The following is a 21,411-nucleotide window of genomic DNA, read 5'->3' as shown; positions in this document are numbered from 1 at the left end:
TTTCGATGAATAGTGAAGAACGAAAGAAGCAAAGGAAGAACGATGCGATGTTATGCGATGCGGATCAATATGATATGCATTGTAAGGATGAAATCCACGCAGTGACATTGATGAAAACAAGATTATAGAAACATAATGAATAGAAATTTGCAGAAGTATAACATTAACTAGAAAACAAAAGAGAAAAAATGAAAACAAAACTTACAAAACCAAAGCAAACATACTTCGATTCCCTTTTTTATTTATCAATTGATCATCAAACTAATCCAAGAATTAAAGGGATCAGAGAAGAATTTACCATGGCTGGGAGTGATTGAAGAGTGAGCAGGCCGGTTTCTCAGCGTTTTTCGGTGAAGAGGGGCAAATCCAAAGCCTCTGGTGAAGAAGAAGGAAGGAGAAAGCAAGATAAAGAAGGAGGGAAAAGAGGAAATAGGGAGAAGAAGGAAGGGGAGAAAAAAATCAGAAAGGGAAAGAGAGGAGCTCATTTTTTTCCTCTTGAAAGATGATTCCCCAAAAAACTCGACCTGCTTCCCTCTCCTTTACGTGTGTTTATAAAGGAGTGGGTGGTTTCAAAATTTTAAAAAATGCCCCTTCTAGATTTTTAAATTTTTTAAAAAGAAGGCTTTAGATGCAAAAATTTTCAAAAACCCTTTCTTATTTATCCAATAGTCATTTTCTGCAATTTTGCCTTTTTATATTTTTTTTTGGAAGAGAATAAAAAATATATAAAAGAAAATGTGACTAACTCAATAGATGAGATCCAAATAGAGTTTTGAAAGATTTTTGCAAAAATATTGGATTTTGAAGTTTGTGAATTTTGCAAAGGAGAGCTTTTGAAATAGAAGAATCAATTTTAAAAATTGAATTTAAAAACGGATTTGGATATGGGATTTTGAGTAAAGATCGAGTTGGGATCTTGAGCTGAAAAAAATGAGAGAAATGGATCTGAATAGAGTTTGAATCTTAATGAAAATACTTGAGCCATACAGAAAAATTGATTTTGGATTTTTAGATTTGGAATGAAAATAGAAGAATCGGGCTGAGAATTGGATTTGGATGTCTGATCTAGATCCAAAGTTGGGTCTAGTATAGAAAATGAGATTGGGTTTCGGAGCTTCAACAAGGAAGTGAATCTGAGAAATGATTAGAAAATGGACCCAATTGCCCTTCTGAATGACTTAGAAGATTGAACTCATGGTCAAAAAGGATAATTTTGGAAAATTGAAAAATTTAGGGTGTTTACATGACCGCAATTGCCCCGACATCTTTATCTATTTTCTGAAAAATAATAATTCAAATAGGGTCAGACTACACCCCATCTGAGTAAGGAGCATAATATCAATATGAATGTGCTTAGTGTCATGTGTATAAGTATATGTGCAACACATTGATATAAGAAATGTCAAATATTCAAACAAGTTTTGCAGTTGATCTAATACAAACCTTTCATGGTTTAATACATAAAGTAAAATATTAATGAGCGACACATCATATGAATGAATCACATTTATGTTATAACAATTTTGAATGTAAAGGAAAGTATTACTAAGTTATGCATCACATGAATGAATCGCAGTCGTATTATAACAATTGCAACATCAAGCATTGTGTGTATACTTGAAGACTCTCAAATGTGTTTTAACTTTATGTTTCTCTTGTTAATTACCCTGTGGGTACGCACAGACATTCAACATCGTAGCAGACCTAGACCACACAGGGGTCTATTATGCTTTTCAAATTAATACCCCGTATGACTAACCGTATAGATATCTAAAGGGGACGGTTAACGATGGACAGAGTATTTCTCAGTGGCTAGAACTAGAATTAAGATGCACCCTGTAACTTCTGCATAAGACTTGGATCTACCACCTAGGAAACATTTGTAGTCTTGGCCTCCTAACTCCGAGGACTGGAGACCGGGTGAGATGCCTAGCTCTCACAAAAATAAAATGATCTCATAGAGCTTGTACCATCTACCCTCTCCAAGGTAGACCTTGGGTCTAGTAACATACACCGTCTTTCAGGTGTACCTAGAGCCCTAAGAAACCAGTAACATGTACTATTTTTAGATATACCCAGTATCCCGAGAAATCAATAACATATACCATCTTTCAGATATACCCAAAATCTCATATTTAGGTTATGTGTGCATTTTTTTTTTCATTCTTATTTTTTTTTTTTGCAAGTCATTGCACCACAGAAGATTTCCAAAATCTCATCCCACACTCGGGGTGATCGCAGTGTATGCACATTACCCATCGAATGCCCAATAGGCACCAACCATAATTTCTCAGAATTTTGGCTCAACTTTGAGCCGAGTACTTGTACTTACAACATTTTAAAGTATTATTTCTGAGCTCGGGTGTACATTTTGTACCCCATTGACCATGTACTCATAAGGCATGTCTCAAGTATAACTTTTCATAACTGCTTGTATAGCACTACAATGGTCCCACAAGACCGCAAGCTCGATTTTGAGCTTTCACATGATCATAGTATAGAAAACGTCCTTTTTTATGCAAATTTTTGCAGAACAAGCATAGATCAACCGACACAAGACATGCCATAATATTTACATGCAATCATGATGCAATTATATGCAAATCAATTACCATCATAAGTGCTCATATGGCACCACAAGGCTTCTGCATGCTTAGTTTTAATCTTATTCTATCATGCCCTTATAGTTTTTCTTAATTGTGCAATTATAACAAAAATATGTATTTAATAAAGGGTGGTTCATGCATTGAACATGGTTCACAACATTCATATGTCAATCATATACAAAACCATGTGCAACATGAATACGTCATTGATATCTCATTCATTTGCCACATTCATCAACACATAATATTCTCTTCATAAGCAGATAATAAGAATCATTTTGCTAATTAGACATGTGCATTGCAGGGAGTTTTTCCATAACTAAGGTATGTGTACATTAGTGAGTCCCCGACCTACTCTGCATATGTGCATAATAGTAAAACTGTGATGTAATACATATTTCATTTGCAAGCGAAGTAACTAGTAAAATTGTCATTTTTTATATTTCACAAACTCAGGAACAAGATAAACATTTATTTCAGGAACAAATAGAAAAGTGTGTAGCTTTTGCAAAAGTGTGCCTATGTACACTATAACGGTCAAAACCAACCAAAAAATTCATTTTTCTTTGGGTTGTCAAATAAAATGAGCATATGTATAAAATTGAGGTTTTTCGAATTCAAGCATCTATCATTTAAAAAATCATATCAAACCTTTTGTCTCATAAAATATTTTATAATATATATATATATATATATATATATATATATATATATATGTGTGTGTGTGTGTGTGTGTGTGTGTGTGTGTGTGTGTGTGTATGTATGTATGTATTCAGCTGCGATGAGTTATATACATGCTGGCTGTCCGCAACAGCCACCACTGGGCATGTTGGCAGGGTAGCATACCCAGTCGTTCACTGGTTGTTAGTGAGGAGCTGGGGTTAGGCAGACCCTTACCAGTTATGAAGCTATGCTATTGTGGTTTTAACCTGCAACATCATCTCACAAGGTGAAGTGCACCAGCTGCTCTTACAGATCAGTCTGTCCGGCATGGCCAACTACTATGGTGTGCATTAGCAGGACAACAACTATGCTGCCATCAGTTTGCAGTCGACTAAGTTGGAACACCAGACCAAGCCGCAATGGGCAGTAGTGTCAGCTATGGAGGTGTTGGCAATGGTTGAGATCGAGATGTACCCAGTCGACAATGCATCGTAGTTGTCGGCTACCCGCAACAGTAACCAACAACTAGAGCGTAGGCAGACTTTCAGTCTATTGTAACTTGAATCGTGACATCAAAACAACATAACTGACAGGGTGTTGCCCATCCTATCGCACTTGTCTTCTCGGTTATGGCTGAATTATACCGAACCAGGCCCATTTAGATCGATAAAAAAAAAAATTGTTTGGCAAATGTTGTCACTACAGCAGAGTCGTTGGCTGGGGTTAAGTCGCCTCCTGCCCATTCCTGACTTCCAATTTATTATGCACAATGCTTGTGTGCATACTTGTAAGAGAGCTATAAAGTGGTAAGGCAAACAAACAAAAATGCTTATAATTTGTATTCAAATCCTTTCATGTGACATGTCTAAGAACATATGCTTAAAGTACATAAACGACTGTAAGATATCTTGTAACAAATAATAATGCTCATGGATTTTGCATCTTTAAAGAAAACCAGCAGGAAAGTTTTTCTCACTGAATCATGCATGGTATGTACCTTCTAGGCATTAATACACGGCTAGCATATGGTAAACACCTATACACTTAGGACTGCACGTTAGTGACTCACTATGCAAAAACATAGTAATTTACCTATGCTCATTACACAGATTTACAAACACTTGTATATGAATAAGTAGATTCATATTCAAGAGCACATATATCTACAAATTCCAATCAAATGGTACATGTTTATACAGATTCACAATTAGATTTTCATGAATTTACAATTTACATTCCAATGGAACATGTATATGCAAATTCATAATATGGTGAGATCATCACAAAATTTTTCCTCTTGTATCATTCTCTCTTTTCCTCATCTTTTTCCTTTCTAACCTCTATTTTGCTTTTTGAAGGGGAAATAAAAGACATAAAAGAAGATAGGAGAAAAGAAAAGGAAGAAGAGAGAGGAACTCTTTTGCGAAGGTCTCACTTGACCTTGATTTTGAAAATTTACTCGCCTTTTTGAAATATTTGCGGGAAAAATGGAGAGACAGAATTCGCTCGTCGGTACGAGGTTCGACCGTTCCTGGCGCCTTTACCAGAGGTAATCGAACCAAGAATCGAATTTATGCCTTTTGCTTTGCCTAAATATTATCTAAGAATTTATTTTAAGTCTAAGAATGCACAAAGAATCATGCTTGTGTAATGCAAATGCAGAAATGTATGCTTTCGAGAAGAATGATTTAGAAATTTTGGGATTTTCCAAATGAATTTGAAATAAATTTTGAGAATATGATGAAGAAATGGTTTTTGAAAGTTGAAGATTTTGAATCTAACTTGGATTTTGAAATAGATCTAGAAGGAGAGACTTGAAATTCCAAATCTTGGAGTGATCGAAGTTTGGAAAGATAAGCCTTCAGATAAAGAGAAAAAGGAATTTAGAATTAGAATTTTGAAATAAGAATGAATTTTTAAAGTCAGAATGGACTTTAAATTTGGATCAATTTTCAAAAATCAAATTTAAAAAAGGAAATTTTGAATTCAGAACCTAAAACAGGAATTGAATTTGAATTTAGACTTGAGAAAAAGATTTAAAATTGGCTTTGGAAATGGAACTGGATTTTAAATCTGGAATAGAATTTGACCTGAAATCTGGAATCCTAGATGGATTTGAATCCAAAATATGAATCCTAAATGGAATTGGATCTGAAGTCTGGAATTCAAGATGGAATTTGAATCCAAAATTTGGAATTCTAAATGGAATTGGATCCAAAGTCTGGAATCCAAGATGGGGTTGAATTCGAAATCTGAAATCCTAAAATAGAATTGGATTTTGAAAATCCAAATGGGACTTTGAAGATGGATCTGGAAGATTTGAGAACCTGAAATGAAGGATAAAGAATAAAACTTGATTTTAAAACTTGAAATTTAGATGACAAATCTGAGAATTTTAAAGTTAAATTAAACTTTGAAATCTGATCTGAAATGTTAAATTGAATTTTGAAATTGAATATTGAAAAATGGAAATGAATTTGAATCTTAAAGGTTGAATTGAACTTTGAATTTCAAATTGAATTGAGAATTAAATTTGGAATATAGAAGTGAATTTGAATTTTCAAAGTCAAATGGGACTTTGAATTTGAATTTTTTGAATTTTGAAATGAGATAGAATTGAATTTGAATTTTATAAATAAGGATTAATTTGAAAAATGAAGAAGGTATTTGAAGAATTATAAAAAACACTTGGATTTTTGAAAAAGAATTTTGAAAATATGATATGATTCTATCCTAAATGATGAATGAACTAAAAGAATTTGAAATTCAAATTTAAAAAGCGTATTTTATTCTTTAAATGAATTGAAATAAGATTGAAGATATAATACATTTCTGACTATGGTCAAAAAACATATTATAAAAACAATCTATATTTAAATTTAGATGAATAAAATACATTTTGGTGTCTTCATAGAGTTTAAAATGAAATTAACTCTCAATATATCCTGACTATGGCCATTGATATATATATTGAATTAATCTTAAGTTAAACTCTAATAAAGGAAGAAAAATATTTTAAAAATATGATGATTTTTGAAAAGAGATTCATTGTTGATCCAATGTTATTCCATAAAAGATAAAAATCTTAAGCATTATCCACATTTTGACTATGGCCATCAATGTGGGTCATTTGCTTAGGATTAATTACCTCTTATTAGAACGGTGTACGCATTTGTGTTCCACCATTTGTGAATTTTTGAAATAAAAGAGAAAATGATATGAAAACAAGCATTTCTAAAACATATGCATGCTCATACATTCTAATCTAGTATTGCAAGGGAAAGATTCTCATTGATGTCTAACTATTAGAATTTTGAATTGAATTTAAAGTTATAAAGGCTTCTAATTTAAGGAGGAAGTTAACACTTTAATCTCTCCTGCAAAATAAAGTTAGTACAAACAAAATGCAATATAGAGATGAAAATGTTGTTCTGAAGAAACGAAGTTGACACAATCATGCCTACTCTAACTGAGAACATCTATGCAGAACACTACGCTCATATCTATGATAAAATATGCATGCCCATGAGAAGATTTATATGTATGAATGTGTATGATATCTTAGGCTAATGAAAACCTACATGTGAGAAGGTACATTCAATGCCTTGGACTGAACGAGAATCTTTAGGTATTTGCCTACTGTATCATGTATATGCAAATGAAGGAGACATATATGAAAATGCTCATATGATACACATTGCTAATGAAGAGGGGCATTGGTAACGCAGAGAGTGAACTTGGGAATATGAAAGTGATGAAATGCCAGAGCATGTTGGAGATAAATATGAGTATGTATGGGTGCAACAGTGAGTATAGGGGATGTTATGAAGATGGCATACATGGCAATAGTGAAGTGTGTGTTGGACAACATGTAAAATGATTACTGTGTTGTGAGATGGATGTGATGGAGTGGGAAGATACAATAAATGATAGGGTGATATGGAAAGAATATAGGAAGTACAAGTTCTAGATGTTGTCAATGATGGGCAGCAAATGAGGAAACCTATAAGTGGACTAATGCTATGATAGATGTTGTAGATATGTGGGGTACAGTTAGGTGAGTATCCAGAAGATGAAGCAAGATGCTCCTTGATCCTTCGATCAACTGGGCTTTGGTCTTATTTGCCATTTAAATTGTTGGTAATAAGGAGCACATAAACTACAGCCTGTAGCTATCCTAAACCAATTCTAACAGCATACAATTCCAGGGTTTTGGATTATGCATTGATTTCAGCAGCAAGTCCATCCCCAAATTCTTGATGGGATACATAGATTAACAAACCTTGTAATCAAAATATCCATGTGAAGGTGGTGGGGGAATGGGGATGAGAAGGAGCTGTGTGAGATAAATGGTGTGACTGGACTGTAGGGAGGGCCTGTGATAGGAGGTTGTAGCAAAGATTTAGGCATCGATGATGTGGTAAGATGGTGTACATATGGGCAGCAAGCAGTGAAGTGGAAATTAGTACCATGAGGTGGTGGACAGTGGATGAAGATGGTATGTGGCGTAAGGCTGCAAGTAAAATGAAAATGGAAGATGGTAAGTGCTCTGAATGGGGCCTATGTATATAAAATCACACAGAGGTTGTATGTGTGGGTTGTGTTGTGAAGGAACAAGGTAGGTAAACAGTACGTCTCGCAGAAAAGGTGCATGTTATGGATGATAAAGGATGTTGCGTTGTAAAGGGGAGCATAATCATGTCGATATTGTAGTTGTCTTTGGTCTGGGTTGGCAGAACCATTAAGATGAGAAAGGAGATTAAAGTATGACAATATCTTCCTGGCAAAGCCAACTTATGATGTAAAATGGGAGATGGAAATGGAAAATGGTAACATCAAACTGGAAATCAAGATCAAAAGATAAATAAATCAGAAAAAACGGGAACCAGAGGAAATTATAAAATTAGAGGAAAGGAAGATCAAAATGTAGGAATATAGACATTCCATTAATTTTGCACTGTGTAAGTCAATTTTACAATAAGTAAGCCGGCATTACAGAGGTGCTTCAACGAAAATAGAAAAAAATTTGTTGCAGCATACAGATTGACACTCTCATGAGCATGTCGATGTTGTATAATGTGCAGTAGTATGAAGCATACCCTTAATACACATAAGCGGTAAAATTTGTCCATGAATTATCAAGAAGTGGCTGAAAACGTAAATAATCTAAGAAGAAAAGAGAATTAAAAGGATAACCATCTATATGCTTTTGCAATATACAGATCAGTATTGCTATAGGCATACCGATATTGTATAATGTTGCTTCTGATGTCAAATAAGGATATGTCGATTGAGGCTTTATACAAGATTTGAGGAGAAGAAGATTTAAAAGAAATTTTATGACAAAGGAAGTCAGAGGGGAATGATCCTTACCTTGATCCGACTGAGATAGAGGTAGCAGAGATGACTCCTCTGTGTGTAGCCGCTGGATGGATTTTACTCACCGACGGGAGACGAGGAGAATCAGAGAAAGGGGAGACGGATTGCTTGAAGCTTCTATAGTAGGATCGACTTCCTTCAGTCAATGGGGAAGAAGGCCTTCTTTGATAGCCCAGAGGGGAAGCACCGGAGGAGGAAGGAGAGAGGAGGGATTCGAGCGCATTGTGGGGGGGAAGAGCGATCAGAAGAAGGAGAAGAAGATGTGATGGTGAAGATGGATCAGAGGAAATCGTCAAGTGGAGGGGTGAATCGCGGATGGAGGACCCCTTCCCCTGCAGTTTTCTTTTATAAGAGAAAAACGTTGGGGATTTCTCAAATCGGGTCCAAAAAGTTTGTGGAATTTTTAAAAGAGTGTTTCTTTTTTAAGATTTTTTTCTCAAAAAGGTGGTTTTACAAAAGGTTTTCTAAAAACGGTTTTAACTAAAGGGTTGTTTTCAAAAGTGGTTTTCAAACTTTCTTTTTCTGAATTTCTTTTTTTCTATTTTTTTTTTCTCTTGGCATTTTCTACATTTTTTTGTATTTTTGAAATAAAAAACTCCAAAACTATGGGGTTTCTAAACTATTTTTGTAAAAAATTGGAAATATTTACAAAAGAAGGGTTTTCTGAGAATTCGGGTTGTTCTTTAGAATTTTCTTCTGAAAATAGGTTTTTGATCCGAGTTTTGAGGAAGTATTCGAGTTTTGGACCTCGAATTGAGAAATACAGAGCAGTGGATCCAACTGGATACCGGATGGACTGTCTGAGCCATTCAAAATTATTTTTGGTATTTTTGAAAATTTCAAATTTCAAATTGGATAGTGAGGCTCAGATTTAAATTTTGGTACTAGATCTGGTTCCGTAATTGAGTCAGATATAGAAAATGGATTTGATTCCAATAAATTCAAGAAATAAACTAGAATTTTAAGTGAAAATGACTCAATTTACTCAAAAAATGAAGGTCAGGGGCAAAAAGGGAATACTTATAAAATTTTGAAAAAATTGGGATATTCACAGATGCCCCTCTTTGCTACTAAACCGGTTGAAAGCCGAGCTTAGTGGAAAAGAAAACACTCCAAATTTTGAAAAGTGCCCCAATCAGCACATCTGAACTAGGTGTGAAAGAATTTATTTTGAAAGACATGGTTTCTCAGGCTTAAAACCTTATCCTGAATGGCTTTTGGGAGACGAAATCCTCAAAAATGATATGACTAAATAACAGAAATGAGGAAATCGTGATGGGATTTTGGGCGAAGATCCCAGAATTGTGAGAAATAAGAATTTTGATCAAGTCTCATGGGTGAGATGAGATCAACTTTTTGGAATGACACGTGTCACTCCTAGCTTCCTCCAGAAAAGTAGGCTTGTCTCCTCTGAGGTGGCGCCATTGGGAAAGTGTCTCCTGCAGAGGACACATGTCAATCTCTCATTTCCTCAGAAAAAGAAAATGCCATGTGTCATTCTCTGATCTTCTCAGAAAAAGCAGACTGACACATGTCATTCTCTGCTCTTCTTAGAAAAAGTAGAGGACACATGTCATTTTCTGCCTCCTTCAGAAAAAGCAACAATTCAAATATTCAAACTCCAGGCTGAGGTGGCGCAAATCCTGAACTTCACCTTTTCTATTTTGTCTGAGATGGTGCCACGTGTCCCTTTCCCTCCTTTTCCTCCCTCTTGCCACATGGCATCGTAGGAGCCACTCTGAGGAAATGCCACATGTCCATCCTTCATTCCTCCAGAGTCAACCTCCATTTGAAATTCAAATTCTCCTCTGAGGTGGCGCCATTTGAGAAGGCCTCTCCAGACAACTGACACTTGTCCGCCACATGTCCAGATCTCCTTTCATCAGAAAAAGTAGAATTCAAACTCCTCTGAGGTGGCACCTTCTGAGCCCACTGCTCTGTTCTTCTGACATGTGTCAAACACTTTTGAGGTGGCGCCAATCCAGAGCCCCACTTGGCTTCCTCTCTTTTATTTAATATATTTTTTTAATAAAAATAGCCCCATGAGGTGGCGCCACCTGAGGGCTCCCTGTAAAAGCCAAATTCGAATTTCAAACCCCCAGATAGCACCCCCTGAGATGGCGCCACATGGAGGGCTCAGATTGAGCCTGTTTGAAATTCAATTTTTTTAAGAAAATCTATAAAAACAAGGCTCCACACCCAGCATAGGGAGACCATTTTTTTTTAGCTCTTATGAACTTAAAAATTCAACCTAGCCTTCTTGAGAATCCGATTTTTGGCACTTTGGAATTCACGCCCCCTTTGGCTCAGTGAAGAAGGTGTAGTGGGTCGATTTTGGTGAACCATCCGAAGCCCGGAGTGAAGGACGAACGAGGCTCATGATAGCTGTCTCTTTCAAGAGCTTCAACGCTGCTTAACGAAGCAAGGTGCACCCCTTTTCCTCTTGATTTGATTTCATGATTCGATTCGGGAGTCGTTTGAAGAAAGAGCTCATCCGAGAGATGGATTGAGCTATTCTCATGAAACGACATACATAAAAATATTCAATTATGCTTCCTTGATGATTTTTAACATTCATGCATTTAGCTATATTTAATTTGCATTTTATTTCATCAATTTATCACGTTTCATGAATTAATTAGGATTAATTTAGCATTTATTTCAATTCTGCTCATTTTCAGTAGTTCTCTGTTTTTGTCAGTCAGTCCACACGTCATTTCATGCATTTATATTTTATTAAAAATCCCAAAAAAATCACGTAGTGCGCTTTTAGGTGTCCCTAGAATTGTGCCAAAAATTCGGAAGCATTTGAATTTGTTTACTACGGTAAACATTTAAAATGGCAAGTCGGGTTTTGTTACCCGGGAGGCGTTTTGAAAATCATTTGCCGATTTGTAAAATCGAGACCTCCCTCACAGGATATCCGATTTTCAATCCGAAAGATGTTCTGAACTCGAGAGAATGTTTAGTTTTTAACCTGATGTTATAAGATTTTTCTGATTTTTTTTTATGTCTGACAAAAATCTGAGAGTTCGGGACACGTTTCAGAGCCTGATTTGGGCCTCTGAGATCTTGGATCGACTTAGGGCTATGGTTTCTCTTTGTGTGTTGCTCCAAATCCAAAACTGTAAAAAGTGAAAGTTATGTCCGAGGTGTCCTCTGTTTGCATCTGAAAGTCTGTGATTTTTAGAATAGCGTTGATACCTGCTTTAAATTTTTCTTGTCAGTCCTCTGTTTGGTCACATTGGTCTGTTCTGTCAATTTAGGAACACAAAGTTATATTTTTATCCATGTTTCTGTTGATCAAATGCCGAAGTCATAAACATGAAAGTTGTTCAAGTAGGTGTCGTGAGTAGCTCTGATTAATTTCATAAATTTTTATGGCTGTTTTATATTTTTTTTAGCATTTTACATCAGATTAGGGTGATTTTACCTCTGTCAGAACTAAATCTCTGTTATTGAACTCACCATGGCTCAAATCCCAAGGCTGTAAAAACCAAAAATGTTCCATTTCGGGTCCTTTAACAGTCTGCAAAATATCAGAAGTTTTCATGGTGTAAATATTGCATTATCATATTAAGCATTGCATTTGGTTCGGATCCATAGGCAAAATCCACTATTTTAGGATTTTCTTCAAATTTTAGCATTTAAATCATATCATTTCGTGATTTTTAGCATTCTAGGATGTTTATCAGAGTAATTAGATGCTTCAAACCGAATTTGATGTAATTTGGAATCCATTTGAGGTTCGGTTTAGCCATAATATCAAAACAGGGTCCCGTAGGACCCAGATCCAAGCGAAAAACAAGCGAAATTCGTTATTTTGGATAAATTGCAAAATGTCAAATTCTGATTTTACAGTCTTAATGTGTTTAACAGCATGTCATCATGTCTCTTACTGCATTTCATCATCATTTGATTCAATTTGAATTTCAAAATCTCAATTTTATCAAAATTTCCTTCAAAACCCTGATTTTAAAGGTATAACTTTAATTTTAGGGGTATTTTGGTCATTTTGACCCCAATTCCGAATTTCAAACTATTTTCCACTGAATTTCTTGCATTTACATCATTTCAAATATCAAGGAAGCATGAGAATAGGGTTTAATAATTTCATAATATTATTGGAAAATCTTGGAAAAACCCACATATTTGAGCTAACCTTATTTCAAGTTTGGCTGGGACATTCAAAAGAAGGAGCTGAAGTCTTCAAGTTATTTTTATTTCATTTATTTAGTGATGTAATAATGTAAATTTTGGAATAAGTTTTTAATTTCCTGCTTAGACTAGGATGCATATCATATAGTTTAAATTTATGCAATATCCTTCTTATATGATTCATGCATTTTTATTTCAAAAGCACTATGGATGTACACGAATGGCACGTGCACCAACTCTTAGGGAGTTGATGAACTCGGTGGAGTCCATATTTACGGCCCTAGTCGGAATATGGACGAGACCCAGATCCATCATCTTTCTACTAGTCACATTGAGCCTACACTCTTAGGCTATCTTAAAATGCACATCATATTTTCAATGTTTTCAAAGCATTATGCATTAAATCAATTAAACTCTGAACATATTCATGGCCACAGTCAGGATATGCGAAGGATTTATTTTGACTTAATACACATTTTTCAAACAAATTTCTTAGAAAAGCTTTCAAAGTGCATTCATTCACTCATATCATTTGCATCATGAAATCATTGGTTTTCTCGTGATTTTCCCAAGAATGTTTCATTCTCAAGAAAATCGATTTCTCAAGAAACTCTGAGTATTTTCCAAAATCGGTTTTCCCAAAGTCAAGTTTTCACAGTTTTCCATGAAAACCAGTCTCTCAAGAAACTTCTAAGTTGGATTTCCAAAATCAAAGCTTTCCCTCAATTTTCCCTAGAAAATGTTATTTTCTTAAGATTTCCAAAAGAAGTTTCCAATTTTCCTCAAAGATCAAACTCAATTTCCAAGTGTTTCAAGGCCAAGATTCTCAGGATTTCAGTTTCCCAAGTTTCAATTCTCCCTCTCCAAAGAATTTTCCAATGAATTTCAATCGTTTTCCAAAGAAAGCTTTCAAAACTTGAAGCTTTTCCTGACAAACATTTTTCCTTCAACTATTCATCTTTTCTCAAGAATTTCTTGCCATTTTCTCAAGATTTCCATCATTTTCCTAAGAAAATTCTCAAAATCTAAGTTTTCCTGAGAAGTGTTTTCCTTTTCAAATGTTCACCTTTTTCTCAAGAATCACTTCTATTTTCCCAGGATTTTCAACCATTCATGATTTTCTCACAACTTTATGAACTTTCCCGAGATTTCAAATCTTTTTCATCTGAGTTTCCTGAGAAATTGACTTTCAGCTTTTTCCTGAGAGAATCTTTTCAACTCCAAATATTTTCCAAGCATACATCATGTTTTCCCAAGCTGCATTTTCTAAAATCTCATAGCACATGCCTGAATTCTTTGTGCATATAGGGTAGAACACGATTTTGATGATTTAACTAAGTCAAGCACAATTTTGGTCCTTGGTTCGATTACCCCTGTTAAAGGCGGCAGGAACGGTCGAACCTCGTACCGACAGGTCGAGCCCCATCCCATGGATTTTCCCGCAATTTTCAAAATGAAGGCGAGTATTTCAAAACCATTTTCAAAATCCGGTCAAGTTTGAAGCGCGGAAGCGTTTTCCCTCTTTCTCTCCCGCATGGGAAGGGAAGACGGGAAAAATTTCGCGACGATAACAGGTTTGACGACCGTGATGGGACCTGTCCTTGTCTGACCAAAAAAGTGCTTGACTTAGTTCAATTATTGAAACTGTGTTCACAAAATGTCAGCTCTTTACTTTTGATATCATGCGAACCTAGGAGCCTAGATTTGGACCTAGCTGACATTGACTGCATGTAGACTAGGCATGGTTTGGTAGGACCAGATTGAGGAGATATTTTCATGCTCACATAGACTTAGGTCTAAATATAACTCTCCTCAATTTAGGATCTGAATGCAAACAATGTATGCTTCTTCAAAGTTTTCAAAATCTATCTCTCTAGGACTTAGAGCCCTCTATTTCTTGCATGTGATCATTTTTTCAAAACTCCCTTACCTATCATTACCCGGTCTTCACGTTGCTGGGCTCTCTTCCAGAACCCTAGTTTGGGACAGAGCCTCACAACTGGGCCAACTATTTGGGTTAACACCCCCTTACCACGTACCGCGGGCCACAGTCCGAAGTATATCGGTAGGTGCTCAAGGATGTTGGAAAACCTTACCTTAGAACCGGAGTTGAAATTCTATGCCACGTACCTCAGATTTCGATTCGGGTATATCGGCATAACTGGATTGGACAAAGATGATCTGAACCTAGAGTTAGGATTAAGGTCCTACAGCTGTTTTCAAATTGATGCATCTAGAGTCAGCCTTTTAGGGAGTGCTGAATGTGCATAAATGTTTGTGCAGGATGTGATTATATGTGTGATTTCCTCAATTCTTTATATTTCCCAATGTTTTCCAACTTATTAGGCATTTTTCAAATATCCTTATTTTGCACGAGATATTTTTCTCAAACCCTAGATGATTTTCTCAAATATCCCATTTCTTTCAAAACTCCAGGTAATTTTACATTCTACCTTTCCACTGGATCTCAAACTTCCAGCCGTATTTTTTATCCTGCCTGCAAAAAATTTTCAAAAATTTCCCACATTTTCCTAAGTCTCATTCTGAGTCTTTCTCTATTTTCAGTTCGATGGCATCCAATCAAGTCGATCCTATCTTTCTCGAAGGTCACATCTCCTATGAGGTGCGACAAGGTCGTCCTGAACATCGAGCCCTCAGCACCGGAACTTTCATTCCCCGGTGGTACTATTCCTGGCTAAAGAGTTTTTCCCGAATGTTCCCGGACCATTTGAGCGAGTGCGGATTAGAACTAGCATCAGCAGTCGGAAAGCAGACCATCGATGGCAACCTGATCCATGCAATGGCGGAGCGATGGAATCCTCGAACGTGCACCTTCTGGTTCCCATGGGGAGAGATGACCATTTTAATGGATGAATTTTCAGAAATCATGGAATTGCCAGAACCAGCCGGTCAGCCAGGAGACCCATTAGAGCATCAATTCCTTATCAATGTCAAGGGTTTGGACCCCCGAGACTTCTTAGCTCGTATGACAGACCGCCGATCTTGGCCCCTGATCCAGTTAGAAGGAAATGAATATGTTGACCTACTTGAGTTATACCGCCAGTACGGGACCTTCGTCGAAGTCAGCTCGCTATCAAGAACAGCCAAAGAAAGGATTCAGAATGTAATGGTTCTATGCACTGTAGGATTATCCCTCTTCCCAGATGGACAAAACTACATGGACATCAGAATAGTCCAGCTTATGAGAAGATGGGGAAGTCGGCAAACCAATCGCCTCTCTGTAGCCATGGCAGCGCTCGCTTTCCTATATCGAGGTCTGACTCGATTCTCACTTAGAGAATCCATTTTAGTTGAAGGATGCATCTATGCACTTCAGTCCTGGTTTTTCCAACACGTTCCAACCTGAGCAAGCTCTTTCAGATACAATGGTCAAGAACTCCTTCCAGTGGCGCAGTACCGGTCTATGATCAACAACATTCAAGAGGATGATGTAGTCTGGGACTATTTTGATCGGCAACTGTCTCCTCCCCGATATACCTACGCTTATGGCAAGCGGTTCAAGTTGCTAGGACTTTTCTTCTGCACTTATTACCAACCAGAGAGATGTGTTCGGCAGTTCTCTCAAAGGCAGCAATACGTGGAAGCCCGCTTGTTATCAGGAGTTATGGCAGAGTTTGATCTCACTTCCGCACAATGGTCCGGGGCATATCATTCTGCCCGCTACAGCTGGGATTCCTTTGTCTCTCTTAAAATCTTTCCAGGTCCTAGAGTGTCTGCTGACTATCATGAATGGTGGCAAATTGTTTGTCCCCCACCTCTTTGTCAAGATCAATAAAGTCATGTTTTCTCATTTCTATAAAATTGTCTCTCTTTCCATTGTGGTTTGACGACCTCGCCTAGGTAACAAGGCATATTTTCGTTGTTTATTTCTTTTGCAGAAGGAATGACAACACAATTGTCGTGATTCCCACGACGAATCAGTCTCTAGTAATGGGACATCTTTTCCAAATTGTCTACCATATTTTCAGCAAATATTTCTTCTAAAAGCTAATTCCTTCATAATCTAATTAGGTCTTTTGCCCTGCAGAGAGCATCCATATCATTTGATGGTTGAGACAAGATCAGGCAAAAGAACCACGGCATCCCAGTACTCGTCAGCCTCGGAAGAAGAAATGAGTTTCCCTCGATCCGAGAAGAGTCAAGAGCAGCAGCAAGAAGATGACGGCATAGACCCTCAAATGTATGCCATGTTCAGAAAAATGATGAATAAGATGATGAATGAACAGCCCGGGACCAGCTCAGAAAGGAACCCATTCAGAGAAAAGTTCCATGGTCGCAGGAGTAAGAAGGCTCCTAAGAAGCGGATTCAGCCCGAAGAGATTTCAAATGAATCAGACTCCATTGAAGATACAGATGAAGAATATGAGGTGCCTCCGGCATTTCAGAAGCGTGGCCAAAGTAAAAGCCGCAGATCAAAGAGCAGAGAGGCAGAAGAGCCTTTGCAAGTGCAGTTTAAAGAAATGGCCCGAGTTGTCAAGGATCTGCAAGCCCGCGACAAGGGCAAGAAAGTCTTCACCAGTGAGGACTTCTATGACAGCTTAGAAGGGGATGATGATCTGGAGAATCTTCCCCGAAAATTCATCAAGTTCGATGGTTCTGGCGACCCAAAAGCACACCTCGCCACGTTCTTTGCTGAATGCTCTCGGTTCAAAAGGGATAATCGAGCATTGTTTCTATGCTTCCCCCGCAGCTTGGAAGGAGTTGCAGCCAAGTGGTATGTTGAGCATATCAACCCCATCGAGCTCAAGGAGTTCGACAAAGTTGTGAATCTCTTTATTGAACGCTTCTTGTTCAACACAGAAGCGCTGCCTACACTGAGTCATCTCTGCAATTTAAGGCAGAATGAGAATGAAAAAGCACGGGACTTCATTCACAGATGAAGATCAGCCTGTAATAAGATGAGAGATCCTATCTCAAAAAGGCATGCATTGTCCCTAATCCTCAACAATTTTTCGCAGCCGTTAAGAGGATTGATCTCCACAACACCATCCAGGACCTTCATTGAGTTGACTGAACGAGCCGAATGGCTCGAACTAAGCGTGGAAAATGGAGTCTATGAAGGCTTTACCTTTTCTAAGAACAACTCCCAAGGTGAGCAGAAAAAGAAAGCTCACTTCACTTATTCTGCCAGCAACAGCAACAAAAGCCAAAATCGATACAAAGGGCAGAAGAAAGATTACTGCTACGGCACAGGCAGTTCGAACAACAAGGATCAGAAAGCAAAGCCTGCTCCTCAGTACAGCAAGCCTCCTCAGCAGGATCAAGGGTCAAAACTGCGTGAGAAGACCAAACATGAAGGATGGAGCTACGACAGAAAATTTACTCCTCTTGACCAATCACTCGAGGATGTGCTCGAGTACATGCTATCAAAAGAGATGGTTAAGTTACCCAGATTGGCCGATCCCCCTGTGCCCATGGGGAAATGGAAAGATCAGTTCTGCAAGTTCCACAGGACAGTGGGGCACAACACCGAGAACTGCTTTGTTCTCAAAAACATCGTGCAAGATCTCATTGAAAAAAATCTTTTAGTGGAAGGAGAAGAAGAAGAGAAGATGGATATTCTCAATCAACCATTTCCTCCACACACCACAGCAGTAGTGTCGGCACAACCATTCTTACCACATGAGCACATCAAGCCATGTTCTGCGCAAGATCTCCAGGTTCAGCATCAGGTGTCGGTACTACGACAGGCAGCTCCAGCCTCTAAGAAGATGGACCTAATCTCAGCATTCGGCAAAATGAAAGTCTCTGAAGCGCCTGTAAAGTCAGACCCCAAGTCAAAAGGGACTCCTGACTTCTTCAAGCAAATTATCAAACCCAGGCAGGAGAATTCAAGACAGAAGCCTCTGACCGCTTTATCCAATGTCTCCATCCTTGACTTGACCAAGAATTCTAGCAAGCATCAGCAAGTACTGGATGATCTGCTCAGGAAAATCAAAGTTAAGCCCAGTACCACTCCTGAAGACATGGCACAGATTGTGAACTCTGCCATGACCAATGCACCAATCACCTTCTCAGATGAGGACCTTCCAAAGCCTTATTCCTTTCATAATAATGCCTTGTACATTGTCGTTCGAGTCAGAGGAATGACAGTTCCCCATGTGCTGGTCGATGGAGGCAGTAGCCTCAATATTTGCCCTGAGATGACCGCAAAAGCGTTAGGGATCAAAGATGATGAATATATTCCAGATCCCATCACTATCTATGGATTTGACAACCATGGTCAAACGGCAAAAGGGAAGATATTCCTGGAGGTGTTCATCAACTATTCAGTGCACTCCGTCCTCTTTCACGTGGTTAATGTACCACCAACCTACAACTTACTGCTCGGAAGGACGTGGATTCACAATGCAAATGCAGTGCCTTCCACCCTACATCAATGTGTGAAGTGGTCAAAAGGTGGAATGATTACCACAATACTGGGAGAAGACCCAGAAGAAAGGCTCCCGCAGCCCATGATTCCCCGGCTATCATTCAATGCAGATATTCCCAGCATCAGGGAAAGTGAAGAGATCAGTCACGGAGAAAATCGAGAAATACTCCAGGCATCCTCAGAACTATCTCTGCACACAGTAGCCACAACCCGATGGAAGGGTCCTCAATTCTTCAAGGTTGGAGGCCGAATCAACTACAGCACCATTGAGGATCACCCATTGTTTCCACAATTTATGAAGTCAAAAAGGGGATTTGAGTTACTCCTGAAGCATGGCTATCAACCCTTCAAGGGACTCGGAAAGAACGAAGATGGCTGCATCGAGCCAATGATCCAGAAACATCGCCCCCACAGGGCAGGATTAGGGTTTTCCGGCAGGAGGTCGTCAAAGAAGACTGTTTTTGTCAAAGGGGCACAATGAAGACCATTTGTTATTGTCTTTCTATTCTTTTCCAAATAAATGTCTCATTTTATCGATGTCATTGATAAATCAATAAAATTCCAAGTTCCTTTGTCTATCCGGATGCCATCTACTTCCTTTCTGTCTGTCTCATCATTTTATAATTCAATGCCATTTTATGCATGGTTCTCTTCAAATGATTGCTTGTCTTACTATAGGCCGATTTGTCTGAACCAGATTTCTTCTCCAAAATTTCAGAATGACTTCTCGGACAATCAAGAAGCTCGTTCTCAATCCCAAGGCCTTTCAGAAGTCGACAACAATTCACAGAATCAAAGCAAGCACCGGAAATGATAAGATTGCAAAGCAGTCAGATGATTGTGTAGAATACGATCAGTCTCTTCAGGAATTACCAGAGTTCGTCGTTGTTCAGAAGCAAGATGAACCATCTCCTCTAGTACAAGATCCAACTGAAGATGTCAATATCGGTTCAGAGGAAGATCCCAAAATTCTCCAGATCGGAACTAGTCTGAGCCCGGAAGAAAAGAAAAGGCTTACAGATTTTCTCAAGCGGCATGAAGAAGTGTTCGCATGGACATATGAAGACATGCCGGGCTTGGACCCCAAATTGGTCGAACACCGTCTTGTCTTAAAGCCGAATGCTAAGCCAGTCAAGCAGAAGTTGAGAAAAATGGATCCCAGAATAGAACAAGTCAAAGAAGGACTTGAAGATTTGCTCGAAGCAGGATTTATCCGAGCTATTGACTACCCGGATTGGTTAGCCAATATCGTCGTTGTCCCAAAGAAAAATGGCAAAGTGAGGATTTGCATAGACTTCAGAGACCTCAATAAGGCAACTCCGAAGGATGACTATCCACTTCCAAGCATCGATCTTCTAGTCGATAGCACGGCAAAACATGCCATGTTCTCTTTCATGGACGGATATTCCGGCTATAATCAGATTAAGTTGGCCGCCCGCGACCAATCCAAAACTTCTTTCACCACGCCTTGGGGCACTTTCTGCTATACAGTTATGCCTTTTGGGCTCAAGAATGCTGGAGCAACATATCAACGGGCAATGGCCGTTATCTTTCACGATCAGATGCGCAAAATCATGGATGCATATGTTGACGATATTCTCGTGAAATCTAAAGAGGAAAAAGATCACCTCGAAGCCCTTGATCAAGTCTTTAAGAGACTCATTCTTTACAAGTTAAGGCTTAACCCGCAAAAATGTGTCTTTGGAGTCGAATCAGGCAAACTGTTGGGTTTTCTGGTCAGCAAAAAGGGAATTGAAGTTGACCCGGCCAAAGCCAAGGCTATTATTGATATGCCACCCCCGAAGAATCTCAAAGAACTGCGAAGCCTCCAAGGACGTATGCAGTCAATCCGGCGATTTATTTCCAACTTGGCGATGAGATGCGAACCTTTCAACCACTTACTTAGAAAAGGAGTGAAGTTCGAATGGGGGCCAGAATGCCAGCAATCGTTCGATCGAATGAAGAAGTATCTTCTCAACCCTCCAATTCTGAAGCCTCCAGAATTGGGAAAGCCTCTTTTGCTATACATCTCAGTCAATCAAGTCACATGCGGCGGATTCTTGGCGCAGTACAAAGAAGGTAGCTTGATAGAGCATGCCATTTATTACGTGAGCAAGACTTTTATAGATTATGAAAAAGAGATACTCTCAAATAGAGAAGACCTGCCTAGCTCTGGTATGAATGTGTCAGAAGCTAAGACACTACCTGTTG

Source organism: Nuphar pumila, chromosome 5, assembly GCF_984573655.1.
Source record: "Nuphar pumila chromosome 5, dmNupPumi1.hap1.1, whole genome shotgun sequence".
NCBI lineage: Eukaryota > Viridiplantae > Streptophyta > Magnoliopsida > Nymphaeales > Nymphaeaceae > Nuphar > Nuphar pumila.
This window is presented reverse-complemented; position numbering follows the sequence as displayed.